Below are 21,946 nucleotides of genomic sequence, written 5' to 3' on the forward strand. Positions count from 1 at the left end.
GTGTTCTACTACTCATAGGGCTCTACTACCCATAGGGCTCTACTATCCATAGGGCCCTGGTCAAAAGTAGTGCACTTTATAAGGAATAGGGTGCAGCCGTTGTTGATCCGGTTGATAAACATGATTCAATTTATTGTGTCACATTAGTCATTTCTGCTGAGTAGAGCGAGAGTGTGAATTAGCCCAGTCAATTAACACCCTATTACCAGTTATATAACCTAGAGCACCTAGTCTATACTTTAAGAAGGGAAAAGAAGAGAGAGGGAAAGGAGTGAGAGAGAGAACGGAGTGAGAGAGAGAACAGAGTGAGAGCAAAAGGAGTTAGAGAGAATGGAGTGAGAGAGAGAACAGAGTGAGAGAGGGAACGGAGTGAGAGAGGGACAGGAGTGAGACAGAGAACGGAGTGAGAGAGGGAAAGGAGTGAGAGAGTGAGAACAGAGTGAGAGTGAGAACAGAGTGAGAGAGAACGGAGTGAGAGAGGGAAAGGAGTGAGAGAGTGAGAACAGAGTGAGAGTGAGAACGGAGTGAGAGAGAACGGAGTGAGAGAGAGAAAGGAGTGAGAGAGAATGGAGTGAGAGAGAAAGGAGTGAGAGAGAGAAAGGAGTGAGAGATAGAAAGGAGTGAGAGAGAGAACGGAGTGAGAGAGAGAACGGAGTGAGAGAGAGAAAGGAGAGAGAGAGGGAAAGGAGTGAGAAAGGGAAAGGAGAGAGAGAGGGAAAGGAGTGAGAAAGGGAAAGGAGTGAGAGAGAGAACGGAGTGAGAGAGAGAACGGAGTGAGAGAGGGAACGGAGTGAGAAAGAGAACGGAGTGAGAGAGGGAAAGGAGTGAGAGAGAGAGAACGGAGTGAGAGAGAACGGAGTGAGAGAGAGAAAGGAGTGAGAGAGAATGGAGTGAGAGAGAAAGGAGTGAGAGAGAGAAAGGAGTGAGAGATAGAAAGGAGTGAGAGAGAGAACGGAGTGAGAGAGAGAAAGGCGAGAGAGAGAGAAAGGAGAGAGAGAGGGAAAGGAGTGAGAGAGGGAAAGGAGTGAGGAAGAGAACGGAGTGAGAGAGAGAACGGAGTGAGAGAGAGATGGGTGGAACGGAGTGAGAGAGAGATGGGTGGAACGGAGTGAGAGAGAGATGGGTGGAACGGAGTGAGAGAGGGAGCGGTGGGGATGGAGGGATAGCCAGTGTGCATGTCTGTGGTTGGTCCTCAATAACAACAGGTTTTAAACTGCAGGAGGTAGGAGCCCACCCATTGTTTCTGAGGCAGAACATCTCAGGTCCCTTCTCTCCCAACTGGCACACACTCACTCACTCACTCACTCACTCACTCACTCACTCACTCACTCACTCACTCACTCACTCACTCACGCACTCACGCACTCACGCACACACAGATCCCGTCTCTTCTCAGTGGTCGGTGGTGGTCTATCTGGAGTGGAACAATAGGGGGGAGAATACAATGCACCAGGGAGAAGGAGAGAGGAGAGAGAATGGGAGTGGGATTTCTATTTATAGATCTGTCTGGAATGGAGTCCGCTGTCACCAATCACTTACATATCAAAAGCACAGCAGGCTGAATGGACTTGTTGCTTTCTCCCCATTGGAAAGTCACTCCAAACTGTCATGTTGGTCAGTTGGCTAATTGTCATATCAATTACCATCACTTTGTCATGATCATACGTTTTAAGTTTGAGGAATGTGTTTTGAGCACCACCTTAATCAGTGAATTACCATCAAATGAAAAGGCAGCCAGGTTAGGAATTTACACTCTGTCCTTTAAAGGAAAAAAGCTCCCACAATGTCTTTTGAATGAATATCCAACATTTAAGATGCACCTGTCACAGCAACCCTCTACAGCGAGAGTGCATATCATTTATCCATTTTGTACCTTTAAAGGTTATTTTCTGTTCTGTCCATCATCGAGTCTTGCAGACTGTCCTGTCCTCTTGTTCACCTTGGCCCTATACAGTACAGTAGCTTTGTCACGCTGGTAACAATGATTCGGGAGACAGGCGCAGGAATGCGTAATACAGTTTTTTATTACACCCCAAATTACGGCGTGCCGTGTAAGGCCACGGGGACGAAGACCAAACAAACACGTCCACAAAACACAGGGTTGAACCCCAAACAAAAGAGTGAGGAGTTCCTCTAATAAATACACACACACACAATGATTATCACACGGGACGAGACCCGTAATCATCTGCACAATCCACAAGGGCACGAACGCCCAAAACACACAGCACAGGTACTCACACGCACCAGCGGACATTGGAACAATAATGGACAGCCCAATGGAAACCAAAGGGCACATACATACAAGTACTAATCAGTGGGAATAGGGGACAGGTGTGCGTGATGAAAGTTCCGGAGGGATCCGTGACAAGCTTGGCTGCTCCTCACCCTGGATTATTGTTTAAAGCTGGCTGGGCGCAATCAACACTTTGCTAGCGAAGTGCTGTGTGGCTGGCTGGTCCCCACGTTATTTTCTGTTCTGTCCATCATCGAGCCCTGCAGACTGTCCTGTCCTCCTGTTCACCGTGACCCTGTACAGTACAGTAGCTTGGCTGCTCCCCACCCTGGATTATTGTTTAAAGCTGGCTGGGCGCAATCAACACTTTTCTAGCTGGCTATTCCTCACGGACTGGAGAGAGAACAGCAGGCTGGCAGGGGTTGCTGGGGATATGGCAGGATAGAATAGGATAGAACAGAATAGAATAGAAGAGAACAGAACAGAACAGAAGAGAAGAGAAGAGAAGAGAATAGAATAGAATAGAATAGAAGAGAAGAGAAGAGAATAGAACAGAATAGAATAGAATAGAACAGAACAGAACAGAAGTATTGCCAGTCTTGCATTGGGGTCAGTCAGTCAGTCAGTCAGTCAGTCAGTCAGTCAGTCAGTAAAGTCAGTACAGTCAGTACAGTCAGTACAGTCAGTCAGTACAGTCAGTCAGTCAGTCAGTCAGTCAGTCAGTCAGTCAGTCAGTCAGTCAGTCAGTCAGTCAGTCACCCAGTCAGTCAGTCAGTCAGTCAGTCAGTCACCCAGTCAGTCAACACCATAGACAGAAAAGGGGGAAAGAGAAAGGAAGATTTAGAGGAAGTGAGGAGGAGAGAGGTGACAAGAAAGGAGAAGTAGAGGTAGAATGGTGTGAGGAGGAGAGAGGTGACAAGAAAGGAGAAGTAGAGGTAGAATGGTGTGAGGAGGAGAGAGGTGACAAGAAAGGAGAAGTAGAGGTAGAATGGTGTGAGGAGGAGAGGTAGAATGGTGTGAGGAGGAGAGGTAGAATGGTGTGAGGAGGAGAGGGAGAATGGTGTGAGGAGGAGAGGGAGAATGGTGTGAGGAGGAGAGGGAGAATGGTGTGAGGAGGAGAGAGGTGACAAGAAAGGAGAAGTAGAGGTAGAATGGTGTGAGGAGGAGAGGGAGAATGGTGTGAGGAGGAGAGGGAGAATGGTGTGAGGAGGAGAGGGAGAATGGTGTGAGGAGGAGAGAGGTGACAAGAAAGGAGAAGTAGAGGTAGAATGGTGTGAGGAGGAGAGGGAGAATGGTGTGAGGAGGAGAGGGAGAATGGTGTGAGGAGGAGAGGGAGAATGGTGTGAGGAGGAGAGAGGTGACAAGAAAGGAGAAGTAGAGGTAGAATGGTGTGAGGAGGAGAGGGAGAATGGTGTGAGGAGGAGAGGGAGAATGGTGTGAGGAGGAGAGGGAGAATGGTGTGAGGAGGAGAGGGAGAATGGTGTGAGGAGGAGAGAGGTGAAAAGAAAGGAGAAGTAGAGGTAGAATGGTGTGAGGAGGAGAGGGAGAATGGTGTGAGGAGGAGAGGGAGAATGGTGTGAGGAGGAGAGGGAGAATGGTGTGAGGAGGAGAGAGGTGACAAGAAAGGAGAAGTAGAGGTAGAATGGTGTGAGGAGGAGAGGGAGAATGGTGTGAGGAGGAGAGGGAGAATGGTGTGAGGAGGAGAGGGAGAATGGTGTGAGGAGGAGAGAGGTGACAAGAAAGGAGAAGTAGAGGTAGAATGGTGTGAGGAGGAGAGGGAGAATGGTGTGAGGAGGAGAGGGAGAATGGTGTGAGGAGGAGAGGGAGAATGGTGTGAGGAGGAGAGGGAGAATGGTGTGAGGAGGAGAGAGGTGAAAAGAAAGGAGAAGTAGAGGTAGAATGGTGTGAGGAGGAGAGGGAGAATGGTGTGAGGAGGAGAGGGAGAATGGTGTGAGGAGGAGAGGGAGAATGGTGTGAGGAGGAGAGGGAGAATGGTGTGAGGAGGAGAGGTAGAATGGTGTGAGGAGGAGAGGGAGAATGGTGTGAGGAGGAGAGGGAGAATGGTGTGAGGAGGAGAGGGAGAATGGTGTGAGGAGGAGAGAGGTGACAAGAAAGGAGAAGTAGAGGTAGAATGGTGTGAGGAGGAGAGGTAGAATGGTGTGAGGAGGAGAGGGAGAATGGTGTGAGGAGGAGAGGGAGAATGGTGTGAGGAGGAGAGGGAGAATGGTGTGAGGAGGAGAGAGGTGACAAGAAAGGAGAAGTAGAGGGAGAATGGTGTGAGGAGGAGAGGGAGAATGGTGTGAGGAGGAGAGAGGTGACAAGAAAGGAGAAGTAGAGGTAGAATGGTGTGAGGAGGAGAGGGAGAATGATGGAGGAGTTTGGAATATTTACTCAGTGTAGATGAAAGTGGGGAAAGACAGAGGAGTATAGTCAATGAATAACACATGCTTCTGGAGGTGGGAGTAAGGAAGGATAGAGGGAAGGAAGGACAGAGGGAAGGAAGGATAGAGAGAAGGAAGGACAGAGGGAAGGAAGGATAGAGGGAAGGAAGGACAGAGGGAAGGAAGGATAGAGGGAAGGAAGGATAGAGGGAAGGAAGGACAGAGAGAAGGAAGGATAGAGGGAAGGAAGGATAGAGGGAAGGAAGGATAGAGAGAAGGAAGGATAGAGGGAAGGAAGGACAGAGGGAAGGAAGGACAGAGGGAAGGAAGGACAGAGGGAAGGAAGGATAGAGGGAAGGAAGGACAGAGGGAAGGAAGGATAGAGAGAAGGAAGGACAGAGGGAAGGAAGGATAGAGGGAAGGAAGGATAGAGGGAAGGAAGGACAGAGGGAAGGAAGGACAGAGGGAAGGAAGGATAGAGGGAAGGAAGGATAGAGGGAAGGAAGGATAGAGGGAAGGAAGGATAGAGGGAAGGAAGGATAGAGGGAAGGAAGGACAGAGGGAAGGAAGGATAGAGAGAAGGAAGGATAGAGGGAAGGAAGGATAGAGGGAAGGAAGGACAGAGGGAAGGAAGGATAGAGGGAAGGAAGGATAGAGGGAAGGAAGGATAGAGGGAAGGAAGGACAGAGGGAAGGAAGGATAGAGGGAAGGAAGGATAGAGGGAAGGAAGGATAGAGGGAAGGAAGGATAGAGGGAAGGAAGGACAGAGGGAAGGAAGGATAGAGGGAAGGAAGGACAGAGGGAAGGAAGGATAGAGGGAAGGAAGGACAGAGGGAAGGAAGGATAGAGGGAAGGAAGGACAAAGGGAAGGAAGGACAAAGGGAAGGAAGGATAGAGGGAAGGAAGGATAGAGGGAAGGAAGGATAGAGAGAAGGAAGGATAGAGGGAAGGAAGGATAGAGGGAAGGAAGGACAGAGGGAAGGAAGGATAGAGGGAAGGAAGGATAGAGGGAAGGAAGGACAGAGGGAAGGAAGGATAGAGGGAAGGAAGGATAGAGGGAAGGAAGGATAGAGGGAAGGAAGGATAGAGAGAAGGAAGGATAGAGAGAAGGAAGGACAAAGGGAAGGAAGGATTGAGGAATATAGTGAATGAATATAATGCCTCTAGAGGTGGGGGTGAGCAGAAGTAATTGTTAAGTAGGGCAGGGTGACAACATAAAGGAAGAATTTTGTGCATACGCACGTATCTCTCTTATCATAAAAGATGCATGGGTAGCAGGTTATGGGTCAAGGAATGAAGGGATGAAGGGAGAGAGGAGGGCAGGAATAAGCATGAGGTCTTGATGAACTGTCTAGAATGAAGAGAGAGAGGAGTCCAGGATATGCATGAGGTCTTAATGAAGGGTCTAGAATGAAGAGAGAGAGGAGTCCAGGATATGCATGAGGTCTTAATGAAGGGTCTAGAATGAAAAGAGAGAGGAGGACAGGATATGCATGAGGTCTTAATGAACTGTCTAGAATGAAAAGAGAGAGGAGTCCAGGATATGCATGAGGTCTTAATGAAGGGTCTAGAATGAAGAGAGAGAGGAGGACAGGATATGCATGAGGTCTTAATGAACTGTCTAGAATGAAGAGAGAGAGGAGTCCAGGATATGCATGAGGTCTTAATGAAGGGTCTAGAATGAAGAGAGAGAGGAGGACAGGATATGCATGAGGTCTTAATGAACTGTCTAGAATGAAAAGAGAGAGGAGTCCAGGATATGCATGAGGTCTTAATGAAGGGTCTAGAATGAAGAGAGAGAGGAGGGCAGGAATCTGCATGTCTTAACGAACTGTCTAGAATGAAGGGCATGTGTTAAAAGATAGAGATAGACCAGCATTTCCTCGTTCTATGATGTCACATGATTCTTATACTCTGTTTGTATCTGTTTTTCTTAGAGAACACACAAACGCTCCATCAAGTCATTAATGCGCCTTTTAAAAGAAAGCCGCCCTTCAACGGTTTATAAGTAGGCAACATTTGAAGTGCTCTAATTCATGCAGTTTAGTGTTCTTCAAAGGAAACAGGAGGTCCCTGATTGTATCACATTAAATGGTTGCATGATCTAAAAGACTACCTCGCTCCCACATTAAACAAACAAGATACCATATTTATTTCACCAAGGAGGAGGTTTCAGGGGGAGGGCCCTGTATTTTAGCTAATCATGTCACATGACCTGGATTTTTGTCTTTGTTTAAAGCTTTTTCATCAAACTGTCCCATTTTCTTTTTATGTCAGATGGTCCTGCATCATCCTCAGACAATTGCATACATTTTTGGTCTAATTCTCATTTTTGGAAGTTTAAAATAAATGTTCAAATCCAGGTCATGTGACATGATTAACCAGAACAAAGGGCTTCTCATGGTCCCACCAAGCAATTTAAATGATCTACAACTTAAAAGGGTTTTAAAATATGTCATAAGAACTACATACATGCTGAGGACTTGGGTAACTCATAGGCAACATAGAGGCCCTGCATTCTGTCTCTCATGGGAGCCTATTGCTGGTCCTGTTGTCATGGCCTGTTAATGGACGTACGTCATGTACAGCTGGTGAGGAGATCTCAGGTGCAGTTGGCACAGAGGGACCAGGGCAGGTGTTACCAGATAGTGTGTTCCCACCACCAGGTCTGTTTCCCAAATAGCACCCTATATCAAATCAAATCAAACTTTATTTGTCACATACCCCGAATACAACAAGTGTAGACCTTACGGTGAAATGCTTACTTGCAAGCCCTTAACCAACAATGCAGTTCAAGAAGAGTTAACAAAATATTTGACAAATAAACTAAAGTAAAAAATAATACAAAGTAACACAATAACATAACAATAATGAGGGTATATACAGGGGGTACTGGTACCGAGTCAATGTGGAGGTTATATACAGGGAGTACCGGTACCGAGTCAATGTGGAGGTTATATACAGGAAGTACCGGTACAGAGTCAATGTGGAGGTTATATACAGGGAGTACCAGTACCGAGTCAATGTGGAGGTTATATACAGGGAGTACTGGTACAGAGTCAATGTGGAGGTTATATACAGGGAGTACCGGTACAGAGTCAATGTGGAGGTTATATACAGGGAGTACTGGTACCGAGTCAATGTGGAGGTTATATACAGGAAGTACCGGTACAGAGTCAATGTGGAGGTTATATACAGGGAGTACCGGTACCGAGTCAATGTGGAGGTTATATACAGGGAGTACTGGTACCAAGTCAATGTGGAGGTTATATACAGGGAGTACTGGTACCGAGTCAATGTGGAGGTTATATACAGGGAGTACCGGTACAGAGTCAATGTGGAGGTTATATACAGGGAGTACCGGTACCGAGTCAATGTGGAGGTTATATACAGGGAGTACCGGTACCGAGTCAATGTGGAGGTTATATACAGGGAGTACCGGTACAGAGTCAATGTGGAGGTTATATACAGGGAGTACCGGTACCGAGTCAATGTGGAGGTTATATACAGGGAGTACCGGTACAGAGTCAATGTGGAGGTTATATACAGGGGGTACCGGTACCGAGTCAATGTGGAGGTTATATACAGGGAGTACCGGTACAGAGTCAATGTGGAGGTTATATACAGGGAGTACTGGTACCAAGCCAATGTGGAGGTTATATACAGGGAGTACTGGTACCGAGTCAATGTGGAGGTTATATACAGGGAGTACTGGTACCGAGTCAATGTGGAGGTTATATACAGGAAGTACCGGTACCAAGTCAATGTGGAGGTTATATACAGGGAGTACCGGTACAGAGTCAAAGTGGAGGTTATATACAGGGAGTACTGGTACCGAGTCAATGTGGAGGTTATATACAGGGAGTACTGGTACAGAGTCAATGTGGAGGTTATATACAGGGAGTACTGGTACCGAGTCAATGTGGAGGTTATATACAGGGGGTACCGGTACTGAGTCAATGTGGAGGTTATTTACAGGGAGTACTGGTACCGAGTCAATGTGGAGGTTATATACAGGGAGTACCGGTACAGAGTCAATGTGGAGGTTATATACAGGGAGTACTGGTACCGAGTCAATGTGGAGGTTATATACAGGGAGTACTGGTACCGAGTCAATGTGGAGGTTATATACAGGGGGTACCGGTACCGAGTCAATGTGGAGGTTATATACAGGGAGTACTGGTACCGAGTCAATGTGGAGGTTATATACAGGGGGTACCGGTACCGAGTCAATGTGGAGGTTATATACAGGGGGTACCGGTACCGAGTCAATGTGGAGGTTATATACAGGGAGTACTGGTACCGAGTCAATGTGGAGGTTATATACAGGGGGTACCGGTACCGAGTCAGTGTGGAGGTTATATACAGGGGGTACCGGTACCGAGTCAATGTGGAGGTTATATACAGGGGATACCGGAACCGAGTCAGTGTGGAGGTTATATACAGGGGGTACCGGTACCGAGTCAATGTGGAGGTTATATACAGGGAGTACCGGTACAGAGTCAATGTGGAGGTTATATACAGGGGGTACCGGTACCGAGTCAATGTGGAGGTTATATACAGGGAGTACCGGTACCGAGTCAATGTGGAGGTCACATACAGGGGGTACCGGTACCGAGTCAATGTGGAGGTTATATACAGGGGTACTGGTACCGAGTCAATGTGGAGGTTATATACAGGGGTACTGGTACCGAGTCAATGTGGAGGTCACATACAGGGGGTACTGGTTTCGAGTCAATGTGGAGGTTATATACAGGGAGTACTGGTACCGAGTCAATGTGGAGGTTATATACAGGGAGTACTGGTACCGAGTCAATGTGGAGGTCACATACAGGGGGTACTGGTTTCGAGTCAATGTGGAGGTTATATACAGGGAGTAACGGTACCGAGTCAATGTGGAGGCTATATACAGGGAGTACTGGTACCGAGTCAATGTGGAGGTTATATACAGGGAGTACTGCTACCGAGTCAATGTGCGGGGGTACAGGTTTGTGGAGGTCATTTGTAAATGTAGGTGGGGGTACAGGTTAGAGGAGGTCATTTGTACATGTAGGTGGGGGTACAGGTTAGAGGAGGTCATTTGTACATGTAGGTGGGGGTACATGTTAGAGGAGGTCATTTGTACATGTAGGTGGGGGTACAGGTTAGTGGAGGTCATTTGTACATGTAGGTGGGGGTACAGGTTAGTGGAGGTCATTTGTACATGTAGGTGGGGGTACAGGTTAGAGGAGGTCATTTGTACATCTAGGTGGGTGTACAGGTTAGTGGAGGTCATTTGTACATGTAGGTGGGGGTACAGGTTAGTCGAGGTCATTTGTACATGTAGGTGGGGGTACAGGTTAGAGGAGGCCATTTGCACATGTAGGTGGGGGTACAGGTTAGTGGAGAAGATTTGTACATGTAGGTGGGGGTACAGGTTAGTGGAGGTCATTTGTACATGTAGGTGGGGGTACAGGTTAGTCGAGGTCATTTGTACATGTAGGTGGGGGTACAGGTTAGTGGAGGTCATTTGTACATGTAGGTGGGGGTACAGGTTAGTGGAGGTCATTTGTACATGTAGGTGGGGGTACAGGTTAGTGGAGGTCATTTGTACATGTAGGTGGGGGTACAGGTTAGTCGAGGTCATTTGTACATGTAGGTGGGGGTACAGGTTAGAGGAGGTCATTTGTACATGTAGGTGGGGGTACATGTTAGAGGAGGTCATTTGTACATGTAGGTGGGGGTACAGGTTAGTGGAGGTCATTTGTACATGTAGGTGGGGGTACAGGTTAGTGGAGGTCATTTGTACATGTAGGTGGGGTACAGGTTAGTGGAGGTCATTTGTACATGTAGGTGGGGGTACAGGTTAGAGGAGGTCATTTGTACATGTAGGTGGGGGTACAGGTTAGTCGAGGTCATTTGTACATGTAGGTGGGGGTACAGGTTAGTGGAGGTCATTTGTACATGTAGGTGGGGGTACAGGTTAGAGGAGGTCATTTGTACATGTAGGTGGGGGTACAGGTTAGAGGAGGTCATTTGTACATGTAGGTGGGTGTACAGGTTAGTGGAGGTCATTTGTACATGTAGGTGGGGGTACAGGTTAGAGGAGGTCATTTGTACATGTAGGTGGGGGTACAGGTTAGTGGAGGTCATTTGTACATGTAGGTGGGGGTACAGGTTAGTGGAGGTCATTTGTACATGTAGGTGGGGGTACAGGTTAGTCGAGGTCATTTGTACATGTAGGTGGGGGTACAGGTTAGTGGAGGTCATTTGTACATGTAGGTGGGGGTACAGGTTAGAGGAGGTCATTTGTACATGTAGGTGGGGGTACAGGTTAGAGGAGGTCATTTGTACATGTAGGTGGGGGTACAGGTTAGTGGAGGTCATTTGTACATGTAGGTGGGTTGAAGTGAATATTTCTTAGACAATAGACAGCTAATAGCAGCAGTGTACACAACAAATGCTGGGTGGAGGGGAGGGGGGGGTCAATAAAGTAGTCCGGTGGCCATTTGATTAATTGATTAGTAGTCTTATGGCTTGGGGGTAGAAGCTGTTAAGGAGCCATTAGGTCCTAGACTTGGCGCTCCGACACGGCTTGTTCTGGTCAAAAGTAGTGCACTATGTAGGGAATAGGGTGCTATTTGGGACACAGTTCAAGCCACTCCCAGGGCAGTCCAGTAATTCATTGGCCCCCTAAGCCCTCTATAACCCTCTGGCCTTCCACTATTTATTATCACACTGACTGGCTAGTGGCTCTACCATCCGCAAACTGACTGGCAGAAGATCAACCTAATGTCAGGCCGCCAGGGGACCTGAATTGATAGTGTATGTCAAACTATTGGACAGGAAGACTAGGGATATAGGGAGATAGAGCCTCTCAGAGTAGTTCTGATCCAGGATCAGCTTCCCCCTCTCCATATAATCTAATTCATTATGATTTAAAAAGTCAAACTTATCCTAGATCAGAACTCCTGCTAGACACTTCTAAACGTCTCGAAATCTACTGATTGTGTTGTGTAAGACTGTATACTGTTATTTCTGTTACTCTATCGCTCCAAAACATGAAGGGAAAATCAGATGGTTATAGACTGACTAAAGTCAATCAGATCCATCCATCCATCCAACTGTAATGTAATGTAACCAATATGAGTACTGCTGCGGGAGATGTCAAAGGCAACTCGCGGTAAACCACCTTACTGTAGGTAAACCACCTTACTGCACATTTCAGATATGAACTCAAACATGAACACATTTCAAATATGAACTCAAACATGAACACATTTCAAATATGAACTCAAACATGAACACATTTCAAATATGAACTCAGAAAAAACATTTACTACACTAACATTAATGAATGTCAAACCTGTCAATCAAAAGTGAGATGAAGAACACGGTAACACTTTAGTTAACCCAAATACAGTACTATCCTGGAGGACTACAACACTATGAAAAGTGAAACATACAGTACTATCCTGGAGGACTACAACACTATGAAAAGTGAAACATACAGTACTATCCTGGAGGACTACAACACTATGAAAAGTGAAACATACAGTACTATCCTGGAGGACTACAACACTATGAAAAGTGAAACATACAGTACTATCCTGGAGGACTACAACACTATGAAAAGTGAAACATACAGTACTATCCTGGGGGTCTACAACACTATGAAAAGTGAAACATACAGTACTATCCTGGGGGACCACAACACTATGAAAAGTGAAACATACAGTACTATCCTGGAGGACTACAACACTATGAAAAGTGAAACATACAGTACTATCCTGGGGTCTACAACACTATGAAAAGTGAAACATACAGTACAATCCTGGAGGACTACAACACTATGAAAAGTGAAACATACAGTACTATCCTGGGGTCTACAACACTATGAAAAGTGAAACATACAGTACAATCCTGGAGGACTACAACACTATGAAAAGTGAAACATACAGTACAATCCTGGGGGACCACAACACTATGAAAAGTGAAACATACAGTACTATCCTGGAGGACTACAACACTATGAAAAGTGAAACATACAGTACTATCCTGGGGTCTACAACACTATGAAAAGTGAAACATACAGTACAATCCTGGAGGACTACAACACTATGAAAAGTGAAACATACAGTACTATCCTGGAGGACTACAACACTATGAAAAGTGAAACATACAGTACTATCCTGGAGGACTACAACACTATGAAAAGTGAAACATACAGTACTATCCTGGAGGACTACAACACTATGAAAAGTGAAACATACAGTACTATCCTGGAGGACCACAACACTATGAAAAGTGAAACATACAGTACTATCCTGGAGGACTACAACACTATGAAAAGTGAAACATACAGTACTATCCTGGAGGACTACAACACTATGAAAAGTGAAACATACAGTACTATCCTGGAGGACCACAACACTATGAAGGAGTAGGGCATTAAGAAGTAGGAGTGGAGTAGTGGTCCAGGTACCTTGCATGGCCCTGGTATGGTCGTTGTCCGTAATAGTCGTTGTCCGTAAGCGTAGGTCCCAGTTCCGTAGTTCCCCCCTGCTCTGTGCTGCTCTCTCCCCTGCATTGCGTCGGCATCCTTTGGGCTCCTGTCTGGACTGGACTGCAGCGAGTGACAGAAGTACAACGGCCCGGCTGGCAGGGTGGTGTTTATTTTAAAGATTTTTTTGTTGCATTGTGTATGTGTGTTGGTAGGGGGGTATATATGTGTGTGTGTGTGTGTGTGTGTGTGTGTGTGTGTGTGTGTGTGTGTGTGTGTGTGTGTGTGTGTGTGTGTGTGTGAACCTGCGGGGAGAGGCCAGGGGAACCAATGCTTACTCTAGCAAAAAAGTGCAGTCCAGTCATCAATAGGTAGGCAGGTCAACACCCCTCATCGGCAGTGTGGCCTCTGCCCAAATGGCACCCTGTTACCTATTTAGTGCTATACTTTTGACAAGAACCCTATGAGGCCTGGTCTAAAGTAGTGCACTACATAGGGAATAGGGTGCCATTTGGGACTTAGATTCAGTGTGTCTCCGCTCCAAGATGGAGGGATCAAGTTCATCTTGCATAGTGCCTCTCGTCTCAGTTAGAAACTCCCAGAGGCAAGACCTTAATCAATTCTCATTGTGGTACACGTCAACTTCTGACACAATCCAACGATATCTTCTGAAACCTTTGAGATGCTGTACTGGCCCGGGTAGACGTAGGATTGTGTTGTTTCCTGGCTGTGATGATATATAGGAACAGGTCTCTACATTCTAGAACACACAGGAGATAGAGAACAGGTTCTATAGTTCCCCTCAAGGATAAAGGAAGTGAATAGAATAGAATTGAGGTCATAGATCATCACTCAGTAGTCCTATTCAGTAGGCCTATTCAGTATTCATAATGCCAGACGAAATGAGCCAATCAGAGTAATCTCCTTCTGACACAGCTTTAAATAGAACACCAACTGACTTCTCAGTCTGCAGACCAATGTGATTCTCAGCACTGTGTGTGTGTGTGTGTGTGTGTGTGTGTGTGTGTGTGTGTGTGTGTGTGTGTGTGTGTGTGTGTGTGTGTGTGTGTGTGTGTGTGCGAAAGAGAGAGAGAGAGAGAGACAGAGAGAAAGTGAGAGAGGGAGAGAGCGAGAGGGAAAGCAGAAATATTCCCCGTCATTAATATTGCCATTTGATCTCTCTCCCTCCATCTTTCATATTCTCACATGCATTGGACTGAACAGCAGGCTAGTGTGTGTGTGTGTGTGCGCGTGTGTGTGTGTGTGTGTGTTGCTCTGTGCTCAGCACTGGGTCTTATTATAAAAGGATTAGAGACGAGAGTTCAGGCAGACAAGACCAAACAGAATGAAAATAAAGAGTGCTGGAAGGAAGAGAGAGCACTAAGGAGGAGCACTGAGGAGTCCCATTAAATCCATATTGACAGTGCATTGTGTACAGTCTTCTTACTGTAACATGTTGGTTATCCAAGCTGGTTATCCAAGTTGGTTATCCAAGTTCTCTGCGATCGATACAACCTTACATAACCAATTCCTGGACACTAACTCATTTTTATCAATGTACTGAAATAAACTATTTGGAAGAAAGGAACCAGTGTTGGGTCTGCCAGGTGAAAGCCATTGCAGAAAAAGCCTTCTAAATTGGACCTAGTTTCTTTTGATGGATTTTTGATAGAGTGGACTGTGGACCTTGCTAGAATGTCTTATGTTACCAGCTCCAACAGGGCAGTAGAATGTCTTATGTTACCAGCTCCAACAGGGCACTAGAATGTCTTATGTTACCAGCTCCAACAGGGCAGTAGAATGTCTTATGTTACCAGCTCCAACAGGGCACTAGAATGTCTTATGTTACCAATTCCAACAGGGCAGTAGAATGTCTTGTGTTACCAGCTCCAACAGGGCAGAAGAATGTCTTATGTTACCAGCTCCAACAAGGCAGTAGAATGTCTTATGTTACCAATTCCAACAGGGCAGTAGAATGTCTTATGTTACCAGCTCCAACAGGGCAGTAGAATGTCTTATGTTACCAGCTCCAACAGGGCAGTAGAATGTCTTATGTTACCAGCTCCAACAGGGCAGTAGAATGTCTTATGTTACCAGCTCCAACAGGGCAGTAGAATATCTTATGTTACCAGCTCCAACAGGGCACTAGAATGTCTTGTGTTACCAGCTCCAACAGGGCAGTAGAATGTCTTGTGTTACCAGCTCCAACAGGGCAGTAGAATGTCTTATGTTACCAGCTCCAACAGGGCAGTAGAATGTCTTATGTTACCAGCTCCAACAGGGCAGTAGAATGTCTTATGTTACCAGCTCCAACAGGGCAGTAGAATGTCTTATGTTACCAGCACCAACAGGGCAGTAAAATGTCTTATGTTACCAGCTCCAACAGGGCAGTAGATTGTCTGATGTTACCAGCTCCAACAGGGCAGTAGAATGTCTTATGTTACCAGCTCCAACAGGGCACTAGAATGTCTTGTGTTACCAGCTCCAACAGGGCAGTAGAATGTCTTGTGTTACCAGCTCCAACAGGGCAGTAGAATGTCTTATGTTACCAGCTCCAACAGGGCAGTAGAATGTCTTATGTTACCAGCTCCAACAGGGCAGTAGAATGTCTTATGTTACCAGCTCCAACAGGGCAGTAGAATGTCTTATGTTACCAGCTCCAACAGGGCAGTAGAATGTCTTATGTTACCAGCTCCAACAGGGCAGTAGATTGTCTGATGTTACCAGCTCCAACAGGGCAGTGAAATGCGTATGTTACCAATTCCAACAGGGCAGTAGAATGTCTTGTGTTACCAGCTCCAACAGGGCAGTAGAATGTCTTATGTTACCAGCACCAACAGGGCAGTAGAATGTCTTATGTTACCAGCACCAACAGGGCAGTAGAATGTCTTATGTTACCAGCTCCAACAGTGCAGTAGAATGTCTTATGTTACCAGGTCCAACGGGGCAGTAGAATGTCTTATGTTACCAGCTCCAACAGGGCAGTGAAATGTGTATGTTACCAATTCCAACAGGGCAGTAGAATGTCTTATGTTACCAGCTCCAACAGGGCACTAGAATGTCTTGTGTTACCAGCTCCAACAGGGCAGTAGAATGTCTTATGTTACCAGCTCCAACAGGGCAGTAGAATGTCTTATGTTACCAGCACCAACAGGGCAGTAAAATGTATTATGTTATCAATTCCAACAGGGCAGTAGAATGTCTTATGTTACCAGCTCCAACAGGGCAGTAGAATGTCTTATGTTACCAGCGCCAACAGGGCAGTAGATTGTCTGATGTTACCAGCGCCAACAGGGCAGTAGATTGTCTGATGTTACCAGCTCCAACAGGGCAGTAGAATGTCTTATGTTACCAGCTCCAACAGGGCAGTAGAATGTCTTATGTTACCAGCTCCAACAGTGCAGTAGAATGTCTTACGTTACCAGCTCCAACAGGGCAGTAGAATGTCTTATGTTACCAGCTCCAACAGTGCAGTAGAATGTCTTATGTTACCAGCTCCAACAGTGCAGTAGAATGTCTTACGTTACCAGCTCCAACAGGGCAGTAGAATGTCTTATGTTACCAGCTCCAGCGGGGCAGTAGAATGTCTTATGCTACTAGCTCCAACAGTGCAGTAGAATGTCTTACGTTACCAGCACCAACAGTAGTGTGTGTGGCCTCCACGTGCCTGTATGACCTCCCTACAACGCCTGGGCATGCTCCTGATGAGGTGGCGGATGGTCTCCTGAGGGATCTCCTCCCAGACCTCCTGGACAGTCTGTGGTGCAACGTGGCGTTGGTGGATGGAGTGAGACATGATGTCCCAGATGTGCTCAATTGGATTCAGGTCTGGGGAACGGGCGGGCCAGTCCATAGCATCAATGCCTTCCTCTTGCAGGAACTGCTGACACACTCCAGCCACATGAGGTCTAGCATTGTCTTGCATTAGGAGGAACCCAGGGCCAACCGCACCAGCATATGGTCTCACAAGGGGTCTGAGGATCTCATCTCGGGTCCTAATGGCAGTCAGGCTACCTCTGGCGAGCACATGGAGGGCTGTGCGGCCCCCCAAAGAAATGCCACCCCACACCATGACTGACCCACCTCCAAACCGGTCATGCTGGAGGATGTTGCAGGCAGCAGAACGTTCTCCACGGCGTCTCCAGACTCTGTCACGTCTGTCACATGTGCTCAGTGTGAACCTGCTTTCATCTGTGAAGAGCACAGGGCGCCAGTGGCGAATTTGCCAATCTTGGTGTTCTCTGGCAAATGCCAAACCTCCTGCACGGTGTTGGGCTGTAAGCACAACCCCCACCTATGGATGTCGGGCCGTCATACCACCCTCATGGAGTCTCTGACCGTTTCTGACCGTTTGAGCAGACACATGCACATTTGTGGCCTGCTGGAGGTCATTTTGCAGGGCTCTGGCAGTGCTCCTCCTGCTCCTCCTTGCACAAAGGCGGAGGTAGCGGTCCTGCTGCTGGGTTGTTGCCCTCCTACGGTCTCCTCCATGTCTCCTGATGTACTGGCCTGTCTCCTGGTAGTGCCTCCATGCTCTGGACACTACGCTGACAGACACAGCAAACCTTCTTGCCACAGCTCGCATTGATGTGCCATCCTGGATGAGCTGCACTACCTGAGCCACTTGTGTGGGTTGTAGACTCCGTCTCATGCTACCACTAGAGTGAAAGCACCGCCAGCATTCAAAAGTGACCAAAACATCAGCCTGGAAGCATAGGAACTGAGAAGTGGTCTGTGGTCACCACCTGCAGAACCACTCCTTTATTGGGGGTGTCTTGCTAATTGCCCATAATTTCCACCTGTTGTCTATTCCATTTGCACAACAGCATGTGAAATTTATTGTCAATCAGTGTTGCTTCCTAAGTGGACAGTTTGATTTCACAGAAGTGTGATTGACTTGGAGTTACATTGTGTTGTTTAAGTGTTCCCTTTATTTTTTTTGAGCAGTGTATGTCTGCCGGTTTCTATTGCCAATCGGTGGTCACTCAGCCTGTACTTGGTAAGGATCTGTCTCTGCTTCGTATCTCTGACAGAGTAGAGATAATCAGCCAATTCATATTCTATGTTTAGGGTCAGATAGCAATTTAGTTGGCTTTGGGATTTTGTTTCGTTTTTCCAATGTTGTAAATATGAGTCCTTTGATTGGTTCATGATTTTGTTTATTTGAATTCTTTCTTTTGAAGCAGTGCTGGTGTCAGCTTGTCACTTGTTTTCTGTGTGTACATACATTTTATTAAGTCATACACCTTACCACCAAGCCCACTTTGGAGAATTTTGTAGAATAGCCCTTCGTGCCAAATAGAATCAAATGCTTTTTTAAAGTCAATAAAGCAAGCAAAGATTTTGCCCTCTTTTTTTTGGTGGACGTGTTTATTAATTAGTGTGTGTAAGGTGTATATATGGTTAGGGAGAAAGCCAATTTGACATTTACTTATTACATTTTTTTCATGAAGAAAGGTTTGAATTATTGAATTCAAAAAGCCACAGAAAACCATTCCCAAGTTACTGTTTTCGCAAATTCCCCTGTAATTATTGGGGTCTGATTTGTCTCCACTTTTGTGGACAGGGGAGATGAGCCCCTGGGTCCAGACATCAGGGAAGCAGCCAGAAGTTAAAACCATGTTGAACAATTTAAGCACAGCATTTTGCAACTCAGGTGTGCTGTTTTTCAGCATTTCATTTCTGATGTTGTCTAGACCACAAGCCTTCTTTGATTTAATAGATTTGAGCTTTTCATTTAGTTGTTGTTGGGTTATTGGGTAATCTAATGGATTTTGATTGTTTTTAATGACTGATTCAAGGATGTTAAATTTGATGATCTGAATGACACATGGTGTGGACTGCATCATGTGGTGTACTTCTCTGAAGGACAGTGTTCTGTCCAATCCTGGAGTAGTGGTCAGAGCTGTGTTGTGATGGGCCAGGTCCAGTAGAGCTGTGTTGTGATGGGCCTGGTCTTGTAGAGCTGTGTTGTGATGGGCCTGGTCTTGTAGAGCTGTGTTGTGATGGGCCTGGTCTAGTATAGCTGTGTTGTGATGGGCCAGGTCTAGTAGAGCTGTGTTGTGATGGGCCTGGTCTAGTAGAGCTGTGTTGTGATGGGCTGGGTCTAGTAGAGCTGTGTTGTGATGGGACGGGTCTAGTAGAGCTGTGTTGTGATGGGTCTGGTCTAGTAGAGCTGTGTTGTGATGGGCTGGGTCTAGTAGAGCTGTGTTGAGATGGGACGGGTCTAGTAGAGCTGTGTTGTGATGGGCCGGGTCTAGTAGAGCTGTGTTGTGATGGGCCTGGTCTAGTAGAGCTGTGTTGTGATGGGCCGGGTCTAGTAGAGCTGTGTTGTGATGGGCCTGGTCTAGTAGAGCTGTGTTGTGATGGGCTGGGTCTAGTAGAGCTGTGTTGTGATGGGCCGGGTCTAGTAGAGCTGTGTTGTGATGGGCCTGGTCTAGTAGAGCTGTGTTGTGATGGGCTGGGTCTAGTAGAGCTGTGTTGTGATGGGCCAGGTCTAGTAGAGCTGTGTTGTGATGGGCTGGGTCTAGTAGAGCTGTGCTGTCCTGAGGCAGGTCTGGTCTAGTTTGGCTGTGCTGTAATAAGCCGTGTCTGGCTCTTTTCTCCTGGGGATGGTGGAGGTACTGTTGTTTCAGAATGTGGGACGGGGGACCTCTGTTGCTGGGGTGATGGGTGTTTGGGTCCCTGCCAAGTGTTGCATCTTTTAGGTCCTTGGCAAAGGTTCTGATACTGTCCTGATCAAGATGTACATTATGGTATAAGTGTTGACATGTCAGAGTGGGGTGGTGAGCCGTTCTGACGTTGAGCAGTGAGGCACAGTCCACAGTGATCTGTTGATTTATTTTGTTGATCAACTGTCCTGGGAAGTATTTTCTTGGTAGGAGGGTGGACACAACTATATTGGTTGTTGGGAACATAGCCTGTGCCCGTTCTGCCACTCTTCTCACTGCCCCAGATACATTTTCACCTTTGGCATGAAGGTGGTTTGTGTCAGTGTGGATGATGATGATGTTGGGGGTGTCAACCCTGGTCTGACTGAGTAGCTGCATTGCGCTGTCAGTTGTAGGACACCAGAACTTATACACCTGGTGTCTAGGGAATCATCTTTCCTGGACTAAGAACTTCCCATTTGAATCAATAAGGATTGCAGTTTTGGGTGATTGTCTGGGTGGAGCAGACTGGGAGACTGGTATTCTGACCTGGGCTGGAGCAGACTGGGAGGCTGGTATTCTGACCTGGGCTGGAGCAGACTGGGAGACTGGTATTCTGACCTGGGCTGGAGGAGACTGAGAGGCTGGTAGGTTGACCTGGGCTGGAGCAGACTGAGAGGCTGGTAGGTTGACCTGGGCTGGAGCAGACTGAGAGGCTGGTAGGTTGACCTGGGCTGGAGCAGACTGAGAGGCTGGTAGGTTGACCTGGGCTGGAGCAGACTGAGAGGCTGGTAGGTTGACCTGGGCTGGAGCAGACTGAGAGGCTGGTAGGTTGACCTGGGCTGGAGCAGACTGAGAGGCTGGTTGGCTGACCTGGGCTGGAGCAGACTGTGCTGGAGCAGACTGGGTAGCAGGTAGGCTGACATGGGCTAGAGCAGACTGGGACGCTGGCTGGCTGATCTGGGCTGGAGCAGACTGGGACGCTGGTTGGCTGATCTGGGCTGGAGCAGACTGGGACGCTGGTTGGCTGATCTGGGCTGGAGCAGACTGGTAGGCTGGTGCAGTGTCATCAGGCTGTGTGGTGGAGGCCATGCTGATCTCAGGTTCTGCTTGTGTTATGCCAAGCTGGTGGACATGTTCTCTAGATGCAGAGGACATAATGACTAGCTGGTGGTTGAGGGGGTCAATGTACCTCTCTCTTTGTTCTAGCTCCTTTCTTGTTGTGCTCAGATGGTCTCTGAGGTCATCCTTTGTCTGACTCAGTTTGTCCATTCTGCTTTCTAATTAGATGCTCTAATAGATGCTCTGCTCTCCTCCCTGAACTGTTTCATCTCTTCTTTTAGTTTTTGGACAGTGTCCTCCTCTTGAAGCTTGTTCTCTATGAGTTCTATGACCTCTGCTTCGACTAGAGAGAAGGTGTTGTGGAAACGTTGCATAGTAGGTGTTCTTGGTGTTGTAGGCATGTCCTTGGCGCTGTCTGCTGCAGGTGAGGTAGGTAGAGGGACACTGAGGGCTTCTTGCTGGGTCACAGAGACCGTTGGGGCCTGCTTTTCTCCATCTCCCTCCTTGACTTTTTCCTCAGTTTCTGAGATGATTTCAGCTTCTGCTTTTAGGGTAGAAAACCTATTCTCAAAAGCCTGGAGGCTTGAATCATTGCCTTGTATCAATACAGTTCCATTATTATATAAGTTTACTGTTTGATACGTGTTGCTCTGGTCAGCTTCTTCAAAAATGCTGATCTGACATCCTTGGCTGATGCCTCTCTTTTTTGAGAAAGGGAAATGGTTGCAAATAACCCTTTTCCATATGTGCCCTCGTTTGGTATTGAAAATGTAATTTGCTCTTGTTTTGCAACTGGTAAGATCTGCAAACAGGCATTCATGGTTCTCTCCCATCAACAAACATTTGAAACTTTTCTTAGGTTTCTCTGTTTGGATGTCTGGTGGGTAAACAATTTCCATAGCAACGCTGGTGATGTTGGCTACAATGTTGCAATAGAAGTGTTGTTTCTTGTATTATTGTCTCTTGTGTCTTTAGGGGACTGTTCACTTTGATGTCTTTTTTCTTCTGTCCTGCTTTCTTTTCTTCTGTTAACCAGATATTCTTTGTTATTCTTTGTTAGCTAGCTAGCTTCTTCCAGGAGAGTCCCTAGCAACTGCTTAGCAACTGGTAAACAATTCAGCTAGCTAAGATAACT

This window comes from Salmo trutta, chromosome 5 (genome assembly GCF_901001165.1).
Source record: "Salmo trutta chromosome 5, fSalTru1.1, whole genome shotgun sequence".
Classification (NCBI taxonomy): Eukaryota; Metazoa; Chordata; class Actinopteri; order Salmoniformes; family Salmonidae; genus Salmo; species Salmo trutta.